The sequence below is a fragment of the Macrosteles quadrilineatus genome, unplaced genomic scaffold, assembly GCF_028750875.1.
Source record: "Macrosteles quadrilineatus isolate MER2022 unplaced genomic scaffold, UCM_ALF_1.0 Scaffold_2__2_contigs__length_208266976, whole genome shotgun sequence".
Lineage (NCBI taxonomy): Eukaryota > Metazoa > Arthropoda > Insecta > Hemiptera > Cicadellidae > Macrosteles > Macrosteles quadrilineatus.
Window position 1 is genome coordinate 27,633,589 of NW_026542595.1, and position 22,665 is coordinate 27,656,253.

The following is a 22,665-nucleotide window of genomic DNA, read 5'->3' on the forward strand; positions in this document are numbered from 1 at the left end:
TATTATGCGCCTAATGGTTACGGAGAAAATTCCAAAAAATTGTAAATTTAAAATTCCCATGTTATTCTTATGGAGAATGGAGAATAAGTAAACTGTTGTAGTTTGCTTGTTTGTGAACATATCTTGATCAAATTTGGAAAATGTTTTTATTTCTTACTAACTATTCACATTTTACAAAAAAAAACAGTTTTACCCTCCCTGATGCAGCAAACCTAAGTACTTGTTAAACTAATTCTATTTAAATCAAGAATAAATGTTATATTTGTAAGTAGACATTTCAGTGTAAATCCAATCAGTCAAATGGAAATTCGCTTAGTCTGCAGGTTTGCTGCGGCGGGGGTATTTTATTTCCAGCTTCCTCAAGGGAAAGCATGAGTCAAAAGCAAATAAAAATGTAGAATAAAATGTAGAACAATTCATCACATGTCTTGTTTATGTCCAAATCTTGGTTAAGTTTTAAGTTATTATGTCATCTATGTTTTATATTTTGTTTTAAATTAATTACTAATTATGTTTTATATTATCTATGACTTAACTTAACCAATTAATTCAATTAAATAGTTGTATTAATACTTATGAAGTCAAACGGGTTGGAGCCCGTGGGTAACAGAATTGACTAAATAAACAGCTAGTTTACATTATATGGCAACGCCCCCGTTTTTTTCAGACCTAGTGAAAACATTTGCCATGGTTTTGTCACCAATCACACTAAAAGATTGAGAATTTGAGCTAGTGCTCCCTCAAAAATAAGATGTCTGGTTTCGTCAAATCATTAAACATTTTTAAAAGGTCCCATTTCGTCCATACACATTGTACATTAATAAAAGAAATCTTAAAACTAGGGGGTTGCACCTAAGCTGGATCTAAACTGTGGTCAACATGTACATTTATTGTACAATAACCATAAAACCATAGTAGGATTACTCAAGGCCACACTAAAAAAACCTTTTTTTAGTGTGGCCTCGGATTACTCTAAATCGATGGCATTGCGTGTAAAGTTCACTTTAGCTTCAAAGGGAGTGGCATTTTGTTTTTATGCCATCTTTGGTTTTAATAGGGCTGTTTTCTCGTCAAATCCCGTCTTCATATCCACATAACGAGAATTGACGAGAACTGCCGCCATCTTGACTAAGTGGTGATATCGAAGTTGGAATTTTCTCAATATCGCATAATTACTTACTTAAATCTGTGATGCACTGTCGTTTTTAGTTCTTAGTGAATTGCTATAATTGCAACGCTTATTATAGTCGAGTGTATAAATTAGGAATTACATTTCTACGTGATAAACTTTCTAGTTTTGTGTAAGCCGAAGTCAGCGTGGCCAGTCTTTGTTTCTTGCTGCAGTCAATAGGTAAGCTAAGCTCATGGCCTCAATTATTCAGCTAATAGGCTAAATAGCTTTATGTAGTGTTCTGCACTTCTCGATTAAGTTAATGTTTTAGAGCACTTAAGAATTGTTTCAAAACATGAAATGAATCATGTAAACTCAAGCAGGCTCTAAATATGGTTGTACAAATTGTACTTGGCTTATTGGAATTGCCTAGGCTGGTTGATAGAGGCTAGGCCTGAGGATATGTAGGCATAACTAACTGCCCAATGCCTAAACATAGACCACTACCCAAGTTACCATGTTTTTACACTAAGCCCTAAGTTATTCATTTTGTTGTGATTGTTGTGACACTAACTTAGTGTCCCAAAGCTTTTATAACTTATTTACGCCTACAGTAGGCCTAGGTACCCACCTAGACTAGGCTAGGACTAAGTTAACTTAAACTTAATTGCAGTAGCCTAGGTAAGTTAACCTTTAAGTGCACACGCCCGTTTTTTTTTGCTGGGGTGCGCATGGGGCTCTAGTGGACCCCAAATAAAATTGGCTGTATAAAAAAAAGTTTTTGAAATTTTAGGCCTAGGCCTATTCAGCTCTTTTAAGTTAATCTTTAGGGTAACTTTCGGGTACACTTCCATAAGTATCTGTTAGCACAAACAACCGAATGAAAATATTGATCGATATATCGATTATTCGATCGTTTGGTTAGTTAGGTAAGGTTAACCTAACCTAACTAACCAAACGATATATCGAATAATCAATATTAGGCCTACTCATTCGGTTGTTTGTGTCAACAGATATGGAAGTGTACCCTAATTTACAGTTTCTTAACTGGGATATGCTAATATCGATTCAATTAGTAAATCTTCATGCAAATTTTTAATTATCAGCAAGTTTGGTCAAGTTAACCTAGTTAGGTTAGGTTACGACAATTTCATTTTATAGAACTACGATTTTCCCCTTTTCAACACCATTAATCATGAAAAAATTAGGGCTGCTGTCACAGAAACTGAATTAACTACGATTTTTTGAATTCTATTACTGTAATGCCTCTTGTCGGACCTGGTCTCTGTCACCATTACTACTGTTAACTTAACTGACTAGAAGACTGACTAACACAAACATGAACGATTGAAATGATCGTCTAGGGAAGAAGAAAAAACCTAAGATGACTAACGACTAACAGTAAGTTCATACAAAGAGGTAGAGGCATTTGTAAATTAAACTGAACGTTGATTACTTACCTATGAATTACTTCAGTTCTTATTTAAGTTAGACATAGGTATTGTGAGGTTGGTAGGTTGGATGTTAAAAATGCGGATTCGTGACTGTATTAGCCTAAGTGTTTTGAAGTTAGGTTACATTAGGAAGGTTAAGTTTAGGTTATAATGAATCGAGTTGTTATTATCTCCAGACTGTTTATGCACATTGTACAAGTATCACAAACACAATAAATAATAATTTAAGTGTAATAAGTAATGATTGTGTTTGTAATACTTTTTACAAAGTGCAAAAACAGTCTGGAGATAGGGCCTAATCAACAACTCGATTCATTAGGCTATAACCTAAACTTTAACTTCCCTAATCTAACCTACCTTCAAAGGACTTAATACAGTCAAGAATCCACACCTAACAACCAACCTAGGGTGAATGTGGGTATAATTGTGAACTGGGGGAATTGTGAACTAAGGGCTGTAATTTCTTAGTGTATTGTTGATTTGAGTAGAAATCAATGTTTTATGTTTATTTGGTTTGTTTTCTATACAGGAATATATCCTCATATCCAACCTGTCAAAGGTGTAACTTATTTTTAAGTTTGCAGTGGTGTGAAAATAAAATTTTTTAGGTAAGTTTAAGCCATAGTTTCGTATAGGTAATAGGCCTTGTAATGAATTATTTGTACTTGTTTTTGCCTACAAAAAATCTCTGGCTCATTAACGAGTAAATTTTGGAGTATTAGAAATAGCCTACTCTAAATTTTAATATAGAGAGAATTTTATAAAAATATGCTAACCTCAGTTCATAATCATTTTCATATTCCTCTTAATTAGGTACCGTACGGTACCTAAAAAGTTGATATTTACAGTAGGCCTATTGAAAATAGCCATCACACAACTGTCGTGCGAGCAACTTGAACCGGTGCCCACCTCCGCACCGCGTCCGAACTCCGAAAAATGTCTTAAGTCAGACTAGCAGAACAGGATGACGACGTCAACTTCCCGTCTCGCGCTCGGCTCCCCACTTGCCACTACAGCCCCTCACACCCAGGCTTCACGAAGAAACGCTCAAACTCTACTTTCCTGTTAAAGGGAACATTCATTATTATCAATGATTTCTTTTTGATATATTGATATTTTATTTTTTTATTCAATAGGCCTATTGATATTGACAAATTAAAACTTATCAGCTGACAACTACAATAAATAAATATTGTTAGTTATCAACAAACAATAAAAAAAGTTTTATAATGAAATGAAACTGTTCTAAACTAATCTAACAAACCAAACTTGCTGTAACATTTCAAAATTCTGTTTCATGATAGCCTATTCCCCATACCTATGCCTTTTCTGTTATCAAACGGAATTGTGAAGCGGTAACTTCTACAGGTACAGTAAGTTATTAAGTAGGGCTAGACATAGACATAGACATATTTTATTGACACAAAACGTTCTTTATGAAGTACATTTCATACATAAGAACAGGTGTTTCGTCATAGTGATGTTTTTTTAATTAATACAGTAGGTACGGTAGTTAAAATAATTAAAATAATCTCATGTAGGATATCAGTGAATTTTTATCTACACTAGATAGGTTCTCCAAAAATTCGTCAAGTCAATAGTAGGCCTAGACTTTATCAATTATTTTATCTTTGAATTGAGTAGCAAATTTTTTAGATACAGGGGTAATTCATTGTACAATCTAAGTCCCATATATTGAGGGCTGTTCCTAAATATCGTCAAATCAAATCTATTTATTGCCAACAACATTATAAATACATGTATAGCAACGTCATACAGTTTTCATCACAATATTTCCATTAACCTACTTAATATGTTCTACAAATTCTTTGACCTTATACACACATAAATCACACAAAATCTTTCTAATAGTAAATTTAAATTGTTTTATTTCAAGACATTTAATGTGAGCAGGTATTCACTAAAGTTATTGATTGTGGTCATAAAATTACATTTAGTTTGGACGGAGAAAAGAGTTTTGTCTGGTAAAATGGTTATGACCTGAATCATTTGTAGGGAACTCTCTAATATTATTTTTAATATACAATAAACAATCTAAAATGTACAGAGAAGTGACAGTTAAAATTCCAAGTTTCTTGAATAATGGCACTTACAATATGTGTTTCCACTGTCAACATTGAATATTGCTCTTACAGCTTTCTTTTGCGACAATCGCAGCGCTTTTTAATACTACCAGAATGACCCCACACAACAATACTATATAGGGCATTGAATGTGAGCAAAATAAATGGATTTCAACACATCTATACTAACAAAAGGTCTAAGTTTTCTAATCATAAATGTTGTACCCTTGGCATTTTTTTTACAAATTATATCAATCTGAGAATCCCACTTAATATTAGGCTGTACCAATACTCCCAAAAACTTAACACTATCTGAACAGGTACTTGATAAACTTAATTCAATATTCTGTGTTTTGCTACTATTTGTACACAATGAATTGGCCAGTCCAATCCTCGATTACAGAGTTAGTGTAGAAGATTTTTAATTAAGTAAGAACATTTACAATTTATCTGGACAGCTAAATCATCAGCATACATATAAGATTCAACATTATCATCACTTACCGGTATTGCAGAAGTTAAATCATTTATATAAACAATAAACATAGTAGGTCCTGGAATTGATCCTTGTAGTATGCCTGAATGAACAGAGAGATATGAAGAGAAGTTGCATCCATCTCTAATACAGTATATAAATGCAAAATTCCGATCAACGCACAGGCCAAACCACAGCACCTAGAAGTATGAGATTTTGCATACATATTCTTTTCATAGCGTAGACAGACAATAAGAAGCGATTTTACAAAATTCCCAATGGGCCTCGCCCCACAGAAGGTCAAAGTTAGCATGGAGTTCGTATAGGAAGAAAAATTTGTTTTGGTTTGTTGTTTACATTTGTCTGCAATTTATTTAATCATCAGCTGTTACAGTAAAAATTAAGTTTTTTAAGGTTATTTAGTACCATATAAACATCATAGCTGTGTGTCAGTGAAATTAACCTAATTTATTGTGGAATTTTAGTTTTATCCACTTCTAATAGCTGTGAATAGTGTCAAAGAAAGTAGAATTAACTTAGTTTTTTATTGTATTTTAACTTTTAAGATCTTATGTTAATATTTTTGTAGTTGTTTAAACCGTTTCATAGTATGGACAAAGGACTCTGAGGTTTTAAATGTTAATGACGAGTTTGTTCTATACAATATCATTCACATCAGAGGAGATGGTGCGAGTTTATTTACTTCACTCTCATTCATAATTCACCTGACACACTAACTGTGCATGAAGCAATTGTTGAACTTGTTGTGAAGAACTGGGACTACTTCTCAATCTTATCCCACGGCAGTGACGGGAATAATTAAATCAAATCAAATCAAATCAAAAAATCCTTTATTCAAACAGTACATTTCTATACATGAATTGTGTCAAGTCAAGAATTAACATAACTATACATTTGGCAAATTTACTACACTAATTAATTAAGAGCTATAATCTATATGTATACACTTTCCCCCCTACAACTACTTACTGTTCAACCATTACAACTAACTATTGATTTGACATACTAATATCTAATTGAAAAAGTCCCCAATCTTGTAGCAGCATTTATCTGACAACAATTTGAACAACTGGTTTTAAATCTTTTAAAATCTGTCAAACCCTTTATGGTGCTAGGCAGGCTATTATACAATTTTATGCCAGAGTAATATGGAGAATGTTCAATGGTGGAGGTGTTATGTCTAGGGTATGTAAGGCTATTCTTTTGTCTTGTGTTATAGTTGTGAAAATCAGAGTTATTTGGAAAATTTGATAAATTTTGTCTTATATACAAAATTAAATTATACAGTGTGTAAATTAAGTATGGAAACAAATCTGTATTTTTAAAACCGAAATAGATAGAAATATTCTATTTGTGGCAATAATAGTTAACAAAGATTCCGCAATTTTTCACATGAAAAATATTTTTTTACCCCCCTAACAGGGTAGGTGGTAGGGGGTGACTTATTTTTTTCAAATAGCAACCCCTATTGAGTGACCCCTCATTTTGAAGGGTTTGTCAAAAGAAACACAATGACGCAAATCCGAGGTGAATATCTCACTCCTAGCCCAAATGGCGGATATTCCAAAATTGGATTTATTGTACGTGAAAAGCACCAATTTCACAAATAATGGAAAGAAATCTGTATTTTTAAAACCGAAATAGATAGAAATATTCTGTTTGTGGAATTGATTGTTGACATAGGTTCCGCAATTTTTTTAATTAACAATATTTTTTCAACCCCTTTAACAGGGTAGGGGGTGGGAGTGACTTATTTTTTTCAACAACAACCCCTATTGAGTGACCCCTCATTTTGAAGGGTTTGTTAAAAGAAAAAGAATGACGCAAACCCGAGGTAGATATTTCACCCCTAGCCTAAATGGTGGGTAATGAAAAATTTAATTTTTGTAAAAAAAGCCCATTTTGGAATATCCGCCATGTTAGCTAGGAGTGAGATATTCACCTCGGATTTGCGTCATTGTGTTTCTTTTGACAAACCCTTCAAAATGAGGGGTCACTCAATAGGGGTTGCTATTTGAAAAAAATAAGTCACCCCCTACCACCTACCCTGTTAGGGGGGTAAAAAAATATTTTTCATGTGAAAAATTGCGGAATCTTTGTTAACTATTATTGCCACAAATAGAATATTTCTATCTATTTCGGTTTTAAAAATACAGATTTGTTTCCATACTTAATTTACACACTGTATATGTATATACTAGGAAAAGTAAGAATTTTGTGATTTTTAAAAATACTCTTACAGGATTTTTTCCCTTTAAGTCCAAAAATAATACGGATAATTCTCTTCTGCATTTTAAAAACTTTTTTTCTCCTATCTGAATTTCCCCAGAAGATCACACCATAATTAAACAAGTGATAGACATAACCGTAATAAACCATCATGAGAGTGGATATGTCAACAGATTTAGATAAAATAATGAACATAAAATGAGCTTTATTTAATTTTTTTACAACTTCACCAATATGATTTTGCCAAGTCAATTTTTGATCCACTGTGATGCCTAAGAATTTAACTGAGCTTACTGAATTTAGAGAAAGATTCAAATCTAATTTTGTTAATGAGTCTGATTTCTGGTAGTTTTTTTGGAATTCCATCAGAAGAGATTTATCTTTATTTAACGCCAAACCATTTGCTTCAAACCATTTTTCTAGCTGAAGGAAATCTTGTTCAGCTGTTTTTTGCATGAAAATTTTACTATGATCAGTGAAAATAATGGAAATGTCATCAGCAAACATTACTGATTTTGACTTTAAAATCAAAGGTAGGTCATTAATATAAACCAAAAACAGTAGTGGACCTAGTATTGAGCCTTGTGGCACACCCTCTGTGACTAATTTGAAATCATATTTCAGATTTATTAACCGTAGGTCCACACACTGTTTCCGCATTGATAAAAACGTGGTTATCCACTTTATAGCCATGCCTGACACACCATAAAAGTTTAGTTTTTGTATTAATAGGCTATGGTTTACACAGTCAAATGCTTTTGACAGATCACAGTAGAGACCAGCTACTGCCTGCGATCTGTCAAGAGCATTATCATTATTATTAAGAGAATTATCTTACTGTAATTCCAGGGAATACTTCAATGAAATGTCTAAGCCGTTTACCTTTGGGGGGTTGTGTGAATTGGTTGCGGCTTCACAATTATTCATAGGCCTATTTGTTTTTTAGGTTTATCGGGTTGGTGGGTTGTATATAAAGTTTGGTGATGAACGTAATCCCGTGATAAGACTCGGATTCACACAATACGGATTTACTCTGTCTAGCGGACGCTTCAACGTTTTAGTACCCCGTTACTCCTAATTGTCAGCCGATCCCGGAATCTCACCAAAATATATCAAGGCGTAAATGGCATAGCAGTTGCACAGACAAACAAAGCAATAAGCAGGTGAAGAACGCAAGCAAAAAGTATGAACTAATTCATCCTAAAATACATTCCCAAAGATTCAATGGGTGGTGAAAAATCTATCAGCAATGACATATAATCCGAAAATAGACGATGAAAGAGATAGCTTGGTGGCGATAGGCACCATATGATGTTCAAATGTAAGTACTGCGAGGCCTTAAAACGGTAGGAAGAAACACTGGGCATTTGCTTAATTCAATATCTAGGCTATTATTTCTGCCTAAACAATATTACAGTAGCCTACTTAATCCTATTCTCTAATACGAGCTATAACTCAATAACTCGGTTATTGAACCAAGTATAGGCCTAACTTAGACATATTTGCCATGTCTGTCTGTAATTTAAACATGTTTGAAGATATTAAAAGAGATGGAATAGGCCTATGGATTGTAAAGCCTAGTCCACACATTGAGACTGAGTCGGCTGACTGTCTACCAACTGTGTGCGGACAGTCGACAAACAGTCGACCGATCGTCTGCCAGCACAGTTTCGGATAACATTAACAGTTTCCGATGTGTTTTGCGTCCACACTAGCCAGCCAGTGTTTGTTGGTATGGCGACCAAAGAGGACGTAATTATTAATTATATCCCGTGCGGGCTTCAGAACCATTGGGCTAAGAACCTAGGAATAAACAATGATGGACCCATTGGATGTCATTTTATCGAGCAAGGTTCGTACTATGGTCACAATCTTCTATCAGACCTTCAGATTAGGTGAAGGATTTAGGAACTTCACCAGGTTGACTTCTAAAGATTTTGAACTTTGGCTGGGCTTTGTTGGACCTAAAATTTCAAACTTGAAGAGATGAATAATTCAATAAAATGTCATATACTGTAATAATAAACATTATTGAAAACTAATTCCAAAACTTTCAAGAAACTCAATCCACCTCTTTTATTTCCGCCCAAAAATCGTCATATTACTGCTTTGCAGTCCAACTAAATGGGCTGAATGTTGAACACCTTCGACTTGTTTCCAGTCTCCTGTCTCCAGACACGTCCACACATGCAGACTTGAGACAAAAGTTTTGTCTCTTGTCTCTGTGTTTCCCATTCGAACGGGAAACAGAAAGCGCTGTCCGGGAGTTGTCTCGAGAAACACAAAAATTTGTCTGTCAACAGTCGGCAGACAGTCAGCGGACAGTCGGCCGACTTACTGGAGACATCGCTGGAGACAAATGGCAACACTCCGGAGACAGTCGGCAGACAATGTTTCCGTAGACAAATCGCCATTTGTGGACGAGGCTTAAAGGAAAACATATCGAAAAGAAATCATCGATAAGTTAATAATGAATGTTCCCTTTAACATAAACGTACCAAACTGAGACACTACGCACACGGGGATACACTAGACCCCCCCCCCAATGAACACAGTACTGGTAACACAAGCATGCATGTGGTGGGGGTATGCCAGACCCAGGGTCGTGATCGTGATAACAGTTCAAGGACTCTGTCAAGACAAACTTAACCCTATAAAGCCTAGTCCACACATGGAGACTGAGTCGGCCGACTGTCTGCCGACTGTGCGCGGACAGTCGGCAGACAGTCTGTCAACACAGTTTCAGATACAAGTTTCCGATGTGTTTTGCGTCCACACTAGCCAGCCAGTGTTTCCATGTTTGTTGGTATGGTGACCGAGGAGGACGTAATTATATCCTGTGCGGACTTCGTTTTTCTTAGCCATGGACCTAATGAATCTAGGAAGTGACTATGATTTACTCAACATTTTCTCGAGCAAGGTTCGTACGATGGTCGCAATCTTCTATCAGACCTTCAGATTAGGTGGAGGATTTAGGAACTTCACGAGGTTGACTTCTAAAGATTTTGAAAATTTGCTGGGCTTTGTTGGTCTTAAGATTTTAAAGTTGAAGAGATGAACAATTCAATAAAATGTCGTCTAATGATATAAATAATTTAAAACATTCCAAAACTTTCAGTAAACTCAATCCAGCTCTTTTATTACCGCCCAAAAATCGTAATATTACCGCTTTGCAGTCTAACTAAATGGGCTGAATGTTGAACACCTTCGGCTTGTATCCAATCTCCTGTCTCCAGACACGTCCACACATGCAGACATGAGACAAAAGTTTTGTCTCTTGTCTCCGTGTTTCCCATCCGAATGGGAAACAGAAAACACTGTATTTTGTCTCCAGAAACACCGAAATTTGTCTTCCGACAGTCGGCCGACATACTGGAGACAAAATAGCAACATTCTGGAGACAATGTTTCCGCAGACAAATCACCATGTGTGGACGAGGCTTAAGTTATCTGGCATTGGGCGTTTTTGGACCACAAAATATTTAAGTTGTCAGTGGCATAGTCCATTTATGGTCCAGAACGACGGAACTTTGTAATATTAAAATATGAAAACAGTTTTAATTTGCAACGAATCTTATATCATTAGAAAGACGAGATGCTAAAGATTCATTTTTATATATAAAACATTATTGAGCGAGTATTATGTAGCGAGTAACATAGTAGGCTATGTAAAGTATCTGTTATAGCCTTGTAAAAGTGGAAAAATAATTGAAATTTGACATTGAACTTAAATTTTCTGGATTGCGCTCTCAGTAGCACTGCGGCCCAGGGCTACAGATATACAAATAAATAGACTAAAAAGGCTTTTACTCCCTAGGGATGAAAGCATGTAGGCTATAAAAAACGGCTGTTTTTGCTGCAGTATGACAAAAATTAACATCCAATTTATTTTTATTATTAAATTAATTATTTGGTGGGGTAAAACAAAGTATAATTAAATCCTGAACTCACTTTTAACAATAAAAAGCTATGTAAGTGAGTATGCACACCGCCTAACTGTTTACCTATTCCACATTAGAATACATTACATAATTGTTATCGTTGTTTTAATTTTGAGTCTTCTTAAACAACAACAACAAAATCTTCTATCCTTAGAACAAACTTTATGTCATATATGCCTACATTCAAACTCTCTCTCTCAGTGTAGAAGCACAAGTAATTAAGAGAGGTACAAGATATGACAGGGAGGGTCCCAAGAGAGGAGGGGTAAATTGGACAAGTTGCAGGGTCGATAACCATCTTAGTGTGCCTCCGTTTCACCTAGCAATCAAAAAGCATTGCAGTTAGTAAACCTTTTGCACTATAGCTTACGGTTTTACCGCCTTTAAATCTCTATACTGGTCTTCTAAAAGGCAAATACCAGGTGATCACTATATCTCACGAAATAGAATGGCCTAGAATTATCAAATTTGGTATAGGTGTTCCCTTATGTATGGTGTAGATTTGCGACAAAATTAGATTAACTTGTCTACAAATTTTGCACACAAAGCTCTTTTCTATCTCAAACAGTTTTCGAGTAAAATTACTTAAGTCTAAAAACTGTGAAAATTGACTTCTACGTCATCTTTGCACCTCAAAAAAGGCAGTTTGCATTTAACCACTATTACCAAACTTCTATTTCATTAAGAAACAGTAAATTTTATAAATTAAAAATACATACATTAGTAAAAAGCTGTTAGAAATATATACAATTGCTTGAAGTATACATTTAATACATTTTAGGAGTTACTGCTAATGCCAATACTGTACTTCCAAAATTCGTACCGAATCAAATCGGTAACTTCAAAAAACATTTGGAATTCTCTATTCTAAACCATTATTTTAGAAAGTTTTAGTTTGTTTATTTCAAAGCAAACTACAGTATTCTACTTACAGTATTTATTATCTTTGTAATGATGTGTTACGTCGTTTTCCTTCAGTAGATTCAAAAACTTCAATATGTAGTGTAAATGAATTCAAAAGGTCATTTTAACTTAGCACAGAAAATGTACTCGTAGTACGTTTTCTGTGCTCTTAGCGAAGTCACGGCTTCAGCGGGTTCATAGTACAACTGTAGTAATAAAACTCTATGCGATGTCGGGTGAAGCCGACGGTGTCCTGACATATACCCCCAGTGTCTTTTGCTACCAGTAGGGTCAGTTCCCGAAATTCCCTCCGTGGCCCTTCCTATGTGACTCAACCATTGTTGTGCCTATTTACAATTTGTTGCACAGTACAGTATATTAAATAAATGGTTATTACTCAAGTTTGTTGTGAATTGTGAAAATTGAATTTAACATCTTGTTCGGCTAATAAACACGCACATTTTGAGTCATAACATAATCGCAAGTTAAACAGTATAGACCTATGTGTGTTTACTATTTGAATTTTTCTTTTAGGGACTAAGAACAGATTACACATATTCGAAGTTGACGGGTAACAGCTAGTTATTTATAATCTGTGTAATAAAGATACAAGTCTTTAGGCCCAATTTAAAGGGGGTACTGTTTATATTGTTTGCCAGCTTCATAATTTGGTTACTACCGTAAAACAGAACAGTAATTAAACAAATTAAAATGTCTCTAATTGTAATACAACACTATTTTAGTCGTAGTATACATACAATTAATTATTGTATACAGGGTTATTCAAAATGAATGACCCAGTTTTAACGCTTTATAACTTATAAACTATTAAACTTACCGCTATAAAATACACTTCAAACGAAAAAGCAACTCAAAGAGTTTACGCCTACCAAAGACACATCATTTAACAAAATCGATCCAACAAAAAGTAATCTCCAACCTTTTTTACCACTAGAAATTTGGAGGTTACTTGACGTTTTTGCAAATAACTTTTAAATGGTGAGGAAATCGACCAAAGTGGAAGGTATTATTGCGAAAGAGAATAAAATTTCCTACAATCTACTATTATGCATTTTTTGAAAATACTCAAGAAAGGTACCAACAATTGCCTCAAAATGAAAAAAAATTGAAAATCCCCTTCTTAAATGTAGACAATAAACATAGCAAACATTAAATTTCACTTTTTTATTTTAAGCCAAATTTAGGCTACATTTATTGAGTATTTTCAAGATATGCGTAATAGTAGATTGTAGGAAATTTTATTCTCTTTCGGAATATTACTTTCCACTTTAGTCGATTTCCTCACCATTTAAAAGTTATTTGCAAAAACGTCAAGTAACCTCCAAATTTCTAGTGGTAAAAAAAGTTAGAGATTACTTTTTAACTTTGTACAATTAAATCAACAGTTCTGTTAAATCGATTTTGTTAAATGATGTGTCTTTCGAAGACATAAACTCTTTGAGTTGCTTTTTCGTTTGATGTGTATTTTATAGCGGTAAGTTTAATAGTATAAAAATTATAAAGCAATAAAAATGGGTCCATCATTTAGAATAACCCTGTATATAGGCCTACTACGACTAAAATAGTGTTTACTTAATTTTTGCTAACACAAATCATGTTACATAAAAATCTCGTTTTAAAATATCTTGTTAATAGAATTACAATTGAATGCTTGTTTAATGATGCTGTGTTAGTACCAACGTTAGTACTACAGGGTGTCCACATTCTGGAAAGTCAGGGATAGTCATGGAAAGTCATGGAAAAAAATTATGGTCATTGAAAGTCATGGAAATAGGCAAAAAGTCATGGAAAGTCATGGAAATCCCCAATGATGGATGGATTTCAGGGGACCTTTCAATGCTCTAGTCGGCCGTAACCGCGACTATTGTAGCATTTTTCCGAATTTTTCACAAATGTATGACAATTTCAATTTATACAGTTGTCTTAGTTTATGGGCTTTGAGTTTGTATTAGTTCATTGTTGTACCTATTGTCCTCCATTGTTATCTGTTAATACATATTTCAATATTTTCTGTGAAATAACTTGTCTAGGCAGTATTATTCGTGTGTGTACGGTATATTATAATTTTTGAGTTAATTTCGTGAGTCATGGAAATCAATGGTTAATGGTCATGGATAGTCATGGAAAGTCAGGGAAATTGATGACAAAATTTCTGTGGACACCCTGTACTACGTAAAAATAAACAAATATGTCCAAATAGGTCCTATTTAAACTCGTTCGTACCGTATGTAAGCAACAACTCACTATCTACTAGGCCTACTCCCTGTTACCAGTGAACTCCAAGTAACTTTTTGATGGCTCCGCAACTTTGAGTGTTTCTACACTTAGTTAACTGACTTTGCCTTTAAGTTATGTCAAAGTTTGTTGCGTCGAGTTTCAGCCCTTGCTTATCTTTTTATTTTTATTTACAGCCAGTGTTGAAATTCAGTGTCCCTTATCATAACTTAAGTTGTGAGGAATATAATCGGAATTTGTAATAATTTTAAAATTAAGCTCTTAATCACCCCACAAAATATGCGATCTGTTTTTAAGCTTTAGAGATTTGTACTCTTTGCAATAAAGGTATTTGTATCTTAATTTCGTAAATTTTATTTTATTATTTAGTTTGTAAAACCGATGGATAAACTTCTCCTGTATGTTGCCATTATAGTGTAAATAACCTAGTGTCCTTTTTGAATAGGGATCGGCTGCTTGATGAATATTCGCGATTTCCGTGTTTATCGTCTGGAATTTTACATAGTTGATATTTGAATAATGTCGTAAATGACAGGTGTACTGGCTTTAGACCTATAGCATATTTGTGTCTTACGTTTACAATGCGTCCTTCTCTACAAGTACGTGATACAGTAATGTGAGACTGGGAACATGAGTTGTGTGGAAGCCGCGCCAATACAGTAAGCAGTAAGCATTCAGAGAAGCCAATGTGTCCGCGTCAGCACCATCTGCACTGCTGCTGCTGTTGCTGCCGCTGCTTATCGGAACCACTTTTCTGCTGACGATACCTTCACCTCGCCCTCCCTTATCTCACCCTATATACTGTCCATTCATCACTTACCCTCCCCTCCCCCCTCCCCCCGTGCCATCGATATTGACCGCTATTGTACGTCTTAAATTAACACAAAATAATAGCACATAAAATCTTACGTTTAATTATTAGAGTTAAAAAGACAAATTCATCTTCATCTATAGTCAAATAACACGACTTTACTTTTAGATGCCGTACTTTCCTTTAAAATGTGTTGAGTTTAGTTAGATGGATCGAGAATATTCCCAGTAAGAGAGAATGAACCAAAAAAGGTAGGCTAGTCCATATTTTCTGTTAAGCAGGAGCCTAGAATTTGATAAATCCAGTCAGTTACATTATTGGGATCGCTTTGAAACTAAATACAGTACTGTATAACATTTAAACATACATTTAAGTCAATTTATAATTTGATTCGCTGTAGTTTGTTGATGGGTTCTTTAGACGAAACTGTTGCCAATATTTGTTGGTTTTTGTTGTTGTATTTTACGAGTATGAATTAGAAAACTTCTATGCCAAATTTATTTTTTACTCATGTTACTTTTTAGTGTTTGTAAAGTGTGTTTGCCAGTAGGCTTTGATGTCAGAAATTCTCCAAAGGGAGCAAACAAGCCCTGTTAATGCTTTAATTTATGGACGTAATTGTAGAATAATATACAACGTAAATATTTGCATTTACATAGTTAATCTCAACGTGATAGAAGTATAGATTTAAAGTTACTCTCATAATACATGTTTTACAAATATGCACTCTCTGTATTGATTTCGACAAAAGTAAAAGCTTAAAATTAACAAAGCTAATATGCTAATGTGTGTCATTGTTCTATTTTAAACCATATACGGCGCGCGGTGTGGTGCTAAAGGCAAGTTGTGGCGGCACTCAACTTGTACTAATTAATGCAGTGTTATGTACCTCGAGAGTTGCAAACTCGGTCTCTTAGAACTCTGCCAAATCCGGGACCAACTTTACTGCCGTATGTATGTGTTAAATCTGGTTGATCGCATCAGTAATGAATCCCTCACTCTTGTACGGTGGTCTGGTGCGATCTGCGATCTTGCGGTGGTCACTGTAGCGGTGTGTTGTAAGCTACTTCCTACGTGTCGTTTCCAGCCATTGTGCTTTTGTCGCAATCGCGTGCAATTTTGGGCCCGCTTGCGCAAAAACACAGCGGCGACGCTTATCAGTCCATTGTCTCTCAATTCCCTGACCCACATCTTTCAGCGGACGAAATATCACTACTGTTTATACAGGTGTGTTAGATTACAAACTAGGACATTAAAATCTTGCTCAAACATATGATACAGCAAAACTTTAATAATTTATGTCTAGTTTGTACAGCTGGGTTCTAGTGGGGCCTTGGTTGTTCGAAGTAATAAGTCTTTACTAGTGTACATGTTGCTCGAAATCGAGCAATTGCAAAGAAGTAAAGTAGTTACAGTAAAAAATAAACTTATTTAAAAACGAATAAAAGTCATAATTTCCGATGAGTTTAAACGACTCAAATCATAAATTACATACCTAACAGTTCCATGTAATCAACATTTCTTGTAAATATTTTATCATTTTTCAAAAGCTGGTCTGGTTTTTTAGTGTATTCTACAAATCTTTCCCACTCATAGACGCATTAAGTTGTACATGTTGATCTTCGTCAATGATATTGTAGTCTGCATAGTAATACCCGTTGTCGCCAGTACGTTTACAAATTTCAGTAATTTTTTTAGCGATAATATTTTGTTTACATTACTTAAGAACTGCCTGATTTTCTGCATAACCTCTCTGTCACAATTTTATTTGCTTCAATTGGCATTAATTTTGCTAGGCTAGGCGCACACGAGCGATTATTTTGAGGCGACTATTTCATCGGCCGATCTGTGCAATATGTATTTGAATGGAAGCGCGCGCACAGGCGATCGAGAATTGCGCCGATTTTAAAATCTGGGTTTTGCCACAGATTCGTAGGCGAGGCGATTGTCGCCCGAAAATCTGTAACGTACAGGTTGTTATCAGTCCGCGCACACGGTCGACAAAAAAATCGGTCAGTCGCTTGTTGTTGTCTACAGAAGTCAGTGAACTTCAGTACTTCAGTGTGAGTTGTGTTGTTTTCTTTGCTAAAAAAGGCCACAGCTGTTATAATAAAAACTGAAACTTTCAACAGACATTCTATAGTAATTAAAGAGCTTTTTACTGTCATCACGTAAAGTGTATGGTTTATAAAACTGTCGATTTAAAAGTCTCTGCCTTACTATCAGATGAACCCAATTTTTAAGTTGTCTTCTTTTTTTCTTTGAACTAATTACAGTATAAGATCACAAACACAGGTTAATTCAACAAAGTCCATTTTAGGATAGCTTAAACGCACTAAAAAAAGTCCATTTCTCGACTAAAAAATCGCCACGTGTGCGCCTAGACATAAATCAAAGGCGATTTATTTTTGGCCGACTTTTTAATCGGCCGATCGAAAAATCGACCGTGTGCGCCAGGCCTAAACTGTTATAACGTGAGTTATACTAGTGTACCTGTTGCTCGAATTTGAGCAATTGCGAAGCATTACAGGCGACTCACGAAGGTTATGGAAATACTCACGATCTACGCAACAGTTAGATATAATCAAAATCTTTTGTAAATACTTATCTTTTCTCAAAAAGCTGATCTTGTTTTTTAGTGTTTCTACAAATTCTTCCCTCTCATAGCCGCATTAGGTTGTCTATAATAACGATTATAAATGAAAGAAAAACATTATTTCTTTTCTTTTACTTGGTTGTGTTCCATGACTTTTTCTATGTTTCCATTGTTTGCAAATCGGTTATTTCAATGATTGCTCAAGAAATGTAGCATATTGTTAATTCAGTTTTATTTTTAGCCTATATCAAATTGTCCAGGATTTCTCGCTTTTTTCCATTGTAATAATTTCACCAACCCAAGTTTCGTCTACAGATGCAATACGCCAAAGAATATCAACTACGTACAATCTCCAAGAAGTGGTAAAAAAAGGCAGAAACCAAGCCATACAATAGATATAAGTTAACTCCATAAGAAATAATTTTAAGAGTTACTGTGATATTAGGATTTTCCACAGATTTGGTAATAGAACATTATATTGCAAAACATGACACTATGCAGAATAAAATCGATTTTAAAATCAGAAAAATACCCCCATTGCAAATACTGTACTTCATTTTGAACAATTCAATAAATCACAATTTAAATATTAACAGCTGTTTCAAAGTAGTGTAGAATTATGAATAAGGTAAACAAAATTGAAGAGGCAACTTTAAAGGCTTCTGGGGCAGAGCCCCAAGGGAATTTACCTCGTTCCTCTTTTGATGGCTCATCTATAGACCAAGACATTTCTTTAGAGACCCCTACCAAGTTTCTACGCCCAGCCGTTCTCTCAAATTAGCTGGGCCAAAAACCCAGTTTTTCCTCCATAAGAATAACATGGGATGGGAATTCAAAGGCCACTGGGGCAGAGCCCCAAGGGAATTTACCACGTTTCTCTTTTGATGGCTCATCTACAGACCAAGACCTTTCTTTAGACACCTCTACCGAGTTTCTACGCCCAGCCGTTCTCTCAATTTAGCTATGACAAAGAAAAACAGTTTCAAATTAATATATAGGTTTACCTGAAAAAATTCAGAATTGAAAGGCCTAATGTTGTTCAGGTGGTAATGTGAAAAATGCAAATCCTTCAGTGAAAGTTTTATCAAGGTTTCTTGGATGTAGTCATATTATTTTAAAATCAATTGACTTTTATGAAAACATATATTTAATGCCCTTGCCGTACCAGTTTAATTCAGCCTTAGAGTGTTTTCCTTTGCCAATCATCTTAAAGTTAAGTCCGTGTTTCCTACAAAATTAGTAGCACTTCGGCTATCATCCTTGTTCATTGTTTGTGGGATAACGATAGTAAATGTTTTTTTTTTAAATCTCTATTTCTTCTACTTGGTGGCGTTCTATGACTTTCCTATGTTTCCATGGTTAAAAAATCGGTTATTTCAATGATTGCTCAAGAAATACAGTACCCTGCCAATTCATTTTTCTTATATGGTAAAATATATAAAATTGCCCAGTCTTTCTCGATTTTTTACATTGTAATATGTACGAATGTAAATTTAAGTAGTAAACATTTCAACAAAATCAGTAAATGTACCCAATGCACTCGTTGAATTGAAAAATAAATAACAGCAATTAAATTATACAGCTGATCAAAATGTAAACAATTATGTTCTCCATAAGGATAACATGGGAACTTTCAAAGTCACTGGGGCAGAGCCCAAGGGACTTTTTAAAAAACGTAGGGCAAGTTTGCAAAATCTACGCGACACGCTCTTTCCAATAAGGCATCAATGGATAAAATCGGTTAAGAAATGGCGGAGGAGTTCAACCGACAAAGTTTCACGTAGCGTATTAATTATATAGATTGTTATTTCGCTCTCTTTGAACAGGGTGTAAAATGTTTTGTTTTTAGAATATAGTCCGATTTTATGTAGCTGTTTTTGACTGATTTTAAGGTAAAAACATCTCCCCCCTAGAAACGCGAATTTCAATATTTAAGCTTAATAAAGATTTTTTTTTAATCAGTCAGCTTGTTTTCGTCCCTAAAAAGCAGCGTACTTGCGTGGAAATAGAGGATTGAATTTTTAACTATACATTTTCATATCACCATCATTATGTAGTATTTTGAGTTTAACTGTACTGTACTAGATTGAACTGCGTGCACAGCCAAGCGTCATTGTTTGTGGGGTCTCAAACTAAAAGAAACCTTCGGTTTCGAATCATTCGCACGGTGTTTAGAAAGTAGCATTTGCGTGTAGCAATTTTAATTATTAATTAAAATTATTGGATTATTGGATCATCATTGCGCTAACTCTAAAATGCAATGGAATGCAAAGAGTAGCTTAACACAAAGGTAAACCATTCTTTCGAATTTGCTCAATATATAGTTTGATTTGTCTCATCTTGTTCATGTTCATTGTTTGTGTATTAACACCATTTTCTAAATAAAAAAACCACCGTAAAGAAAGTTATTTTTAAATTCCTTTTAAAAATTGTAGGCCTATGTATTGTATTGATCGAAACATTTTTTTCGTTATTTTGTTCATATTTTTAACAAACCCGTCCAAAAATGACACGATTCGGTAGGCTGGACACATTTTAGTGATTTTTTAGTATAACTTAATACTAGTTATTTGTCCAATAAATGTGACTTAAGTACCGCCACAGCAGCGATAGACATTGCTTCTGAAGACATTGATTTTTTTTAGTTTGGTTTGTTCAGTAGGATCAGTGTATACTGTAGCATACGACGGTCAGGTTCAGGTACAGGCTGCAGGTTGGTTGGCTAGATGCGCGCGAGTACGGTGAGTTTGGCGGCAACACAAGAGAAAGCCGGGAAGGCCAGAGAGATGAGATAGTGTGTGTGTGTGTGTGTGTGTGTGTGTGTGTGTGTGTGACTGTGGTGTGGATGTATGAGTTTGTAGTGGGAGTTCCCCTTTTTCATGCGACACCGGTAGGTAGACTCAGACTGCAGAACGGAGACTCGGAAAGTGAACCATGCTTGTGAGGCTTCAGCAGCTTCAGGGCATCTATTGTTAATTCATCGCATGTAGGGTAACTACTAGTAAAATACAACATGAGATTTCTCGGAAGGGTAGATGTGAGTGGTTTAATATGTGTAGGTTTATCGCCCTGGGGGCTATCTCCTCTCCCCCATGTGCGCGGTTTATGTGCTGGCCTCAATTTTCGTGCTTGATTCGAGTGCGCCCGTACCTGGACACTTGTGGTGATGTAGTGGCTGACCCAGTCCCAATTGTAGCTAGGTGGCGTACCTGGACCCCCATCCCCAGACGCTGGTAGTGACAAAGCGTAGCGTCTCCTGAGCGCCTAGTCTCCCAAGCGCCGAGGCCATAAATTACCAAAGGTTCTGCTCAGTGATGCAGAAGTGACGAGGGTTACCTCCCAAGTGTGAGCATATCAAAAGTACGACAGTTGGTAATGATAAACAAAATATTCATTAAATGTTAATTTAGAATTCGAGACGTATCATTTCTGCAATGAAATGTATGTAAAATTAACGTCATTCCAGTGCCGATCGTCTACAATGATCAATTGGACACCCCTTTAACGCACTTCGTCGCTTTTGTGAATTCCAAGTCGGCTGTCAAAACTGCAAAATTATGCCATATAGCCTGCTCGGCGCTCGGGAGACGGGATTGTGACAAAGTAGCTGGTCCCCGCATTTGGTCGCGCTAGCTAGTCCCTGTCCTCGCTACTTGGTGCTGGTAGTAGCTGGACCCTGTCCCGGTCCCTGGATGCTGCAATGTGGGCGTGGTGACGTAGTGGCTGGTCCATGTCTCCAGTCAAGACCAGTTTGCTAATCATACTGAAACCAGATATGGAAAGCAAAGCTCATCATGCGCGGACCTGCTAGCCACGAGGCGGCTATTCAATTGGTTTGTCTCCATATTTAAAAGACACCCAAAATTTTTATAATAAGCCAGTATAACATGGATTTAGATAGACCCCTTTTTAATCACTGATTAGCATTTAAACCCCGGACCTTGGCGTGGGACGTATACAGCAAAGCATGGAGTGAGCCGGTACAGTATTGGGTAAACTGTATTGATAAAAAGTACAAGGATCCGAACCCACGACAGCGATGCCTTGGGCCTTGAATTCTGTGGCGCTACCGACTGAGCCACCGACTCACCAAATTTCATTCTGGATTCCAAATGCCGATTCCAATCGGTAGGTTGCGGTCTGTTAATGGTTGTATGAGTTTGAAATATTCTGTAAGTATTATCCACTTACTCGATATACCAGATCCATCACCAGTGCAATCCCCTTGTGGTAATTTGTATTTTGAATCTTAAATTTTAATTATACTCGAGCTTTCCCAATAAAATTCTTAATAGATTAGCACAAAAACTTACTTTTCTTAAAATATTGACCAGCTTATTATGTTTTTGTTATATTTACGGTAGTTAAATATTCTAATATCAATAAACCCTACGAACCAACTCATTGCAATACAAATATTTAAAATCTATTCAATTTTCTTAATAAATAAACATTAGAGTAGAAACTCGTAACACCAATTAATTAGTGGAGCCGAGTTGTAGTGAAACGCTGTGTTGAAGCAACTCGGAGAATTTTTCAAAAACGTCGCAATGCGTAAGGTTGGGGTCGCAAGTAAAAGCCCTCTCGCTCTCGCCGACTTGTGAAATTATCCTCCTTTGTTTGGCAGAGAGGTGCAGGGAAGCTCGTATCGGGTTTTGTCCCCGTGAAAGCGTTACATAATCCCGTCTCCATACAACTTGCTCTCACTACTCATGAAGTATAAGTAGTTTTTTTATTAAATGTTTATTCCAATATATATAATAAACTGCTTATCAAGCTTCGCGT

General features: G+C 35.6%; 1 protein-coding gene across 1 annotated transcript in view; it reads left to right on the plus strand.

The window, feature by feature from the left end:
* Positions 1-1,118: 1,118 nt before the first annotated feature.
* Positions 1,119-22,665, plus strand: part of LOC128988162 (C-terminal-binding protein) — a 131,000-nt gene continuing 109,453 nt past the window's right edge. Inside the window, exon 1 of the mRNA XM_054409395.1 lies at positions 1,119-1,351. The gene's annotated coding sequence lies outside the window, so the exon portion shown is untranslated. The remainder of the gene's footprint in view (positions 1,352-22,665) is intronic.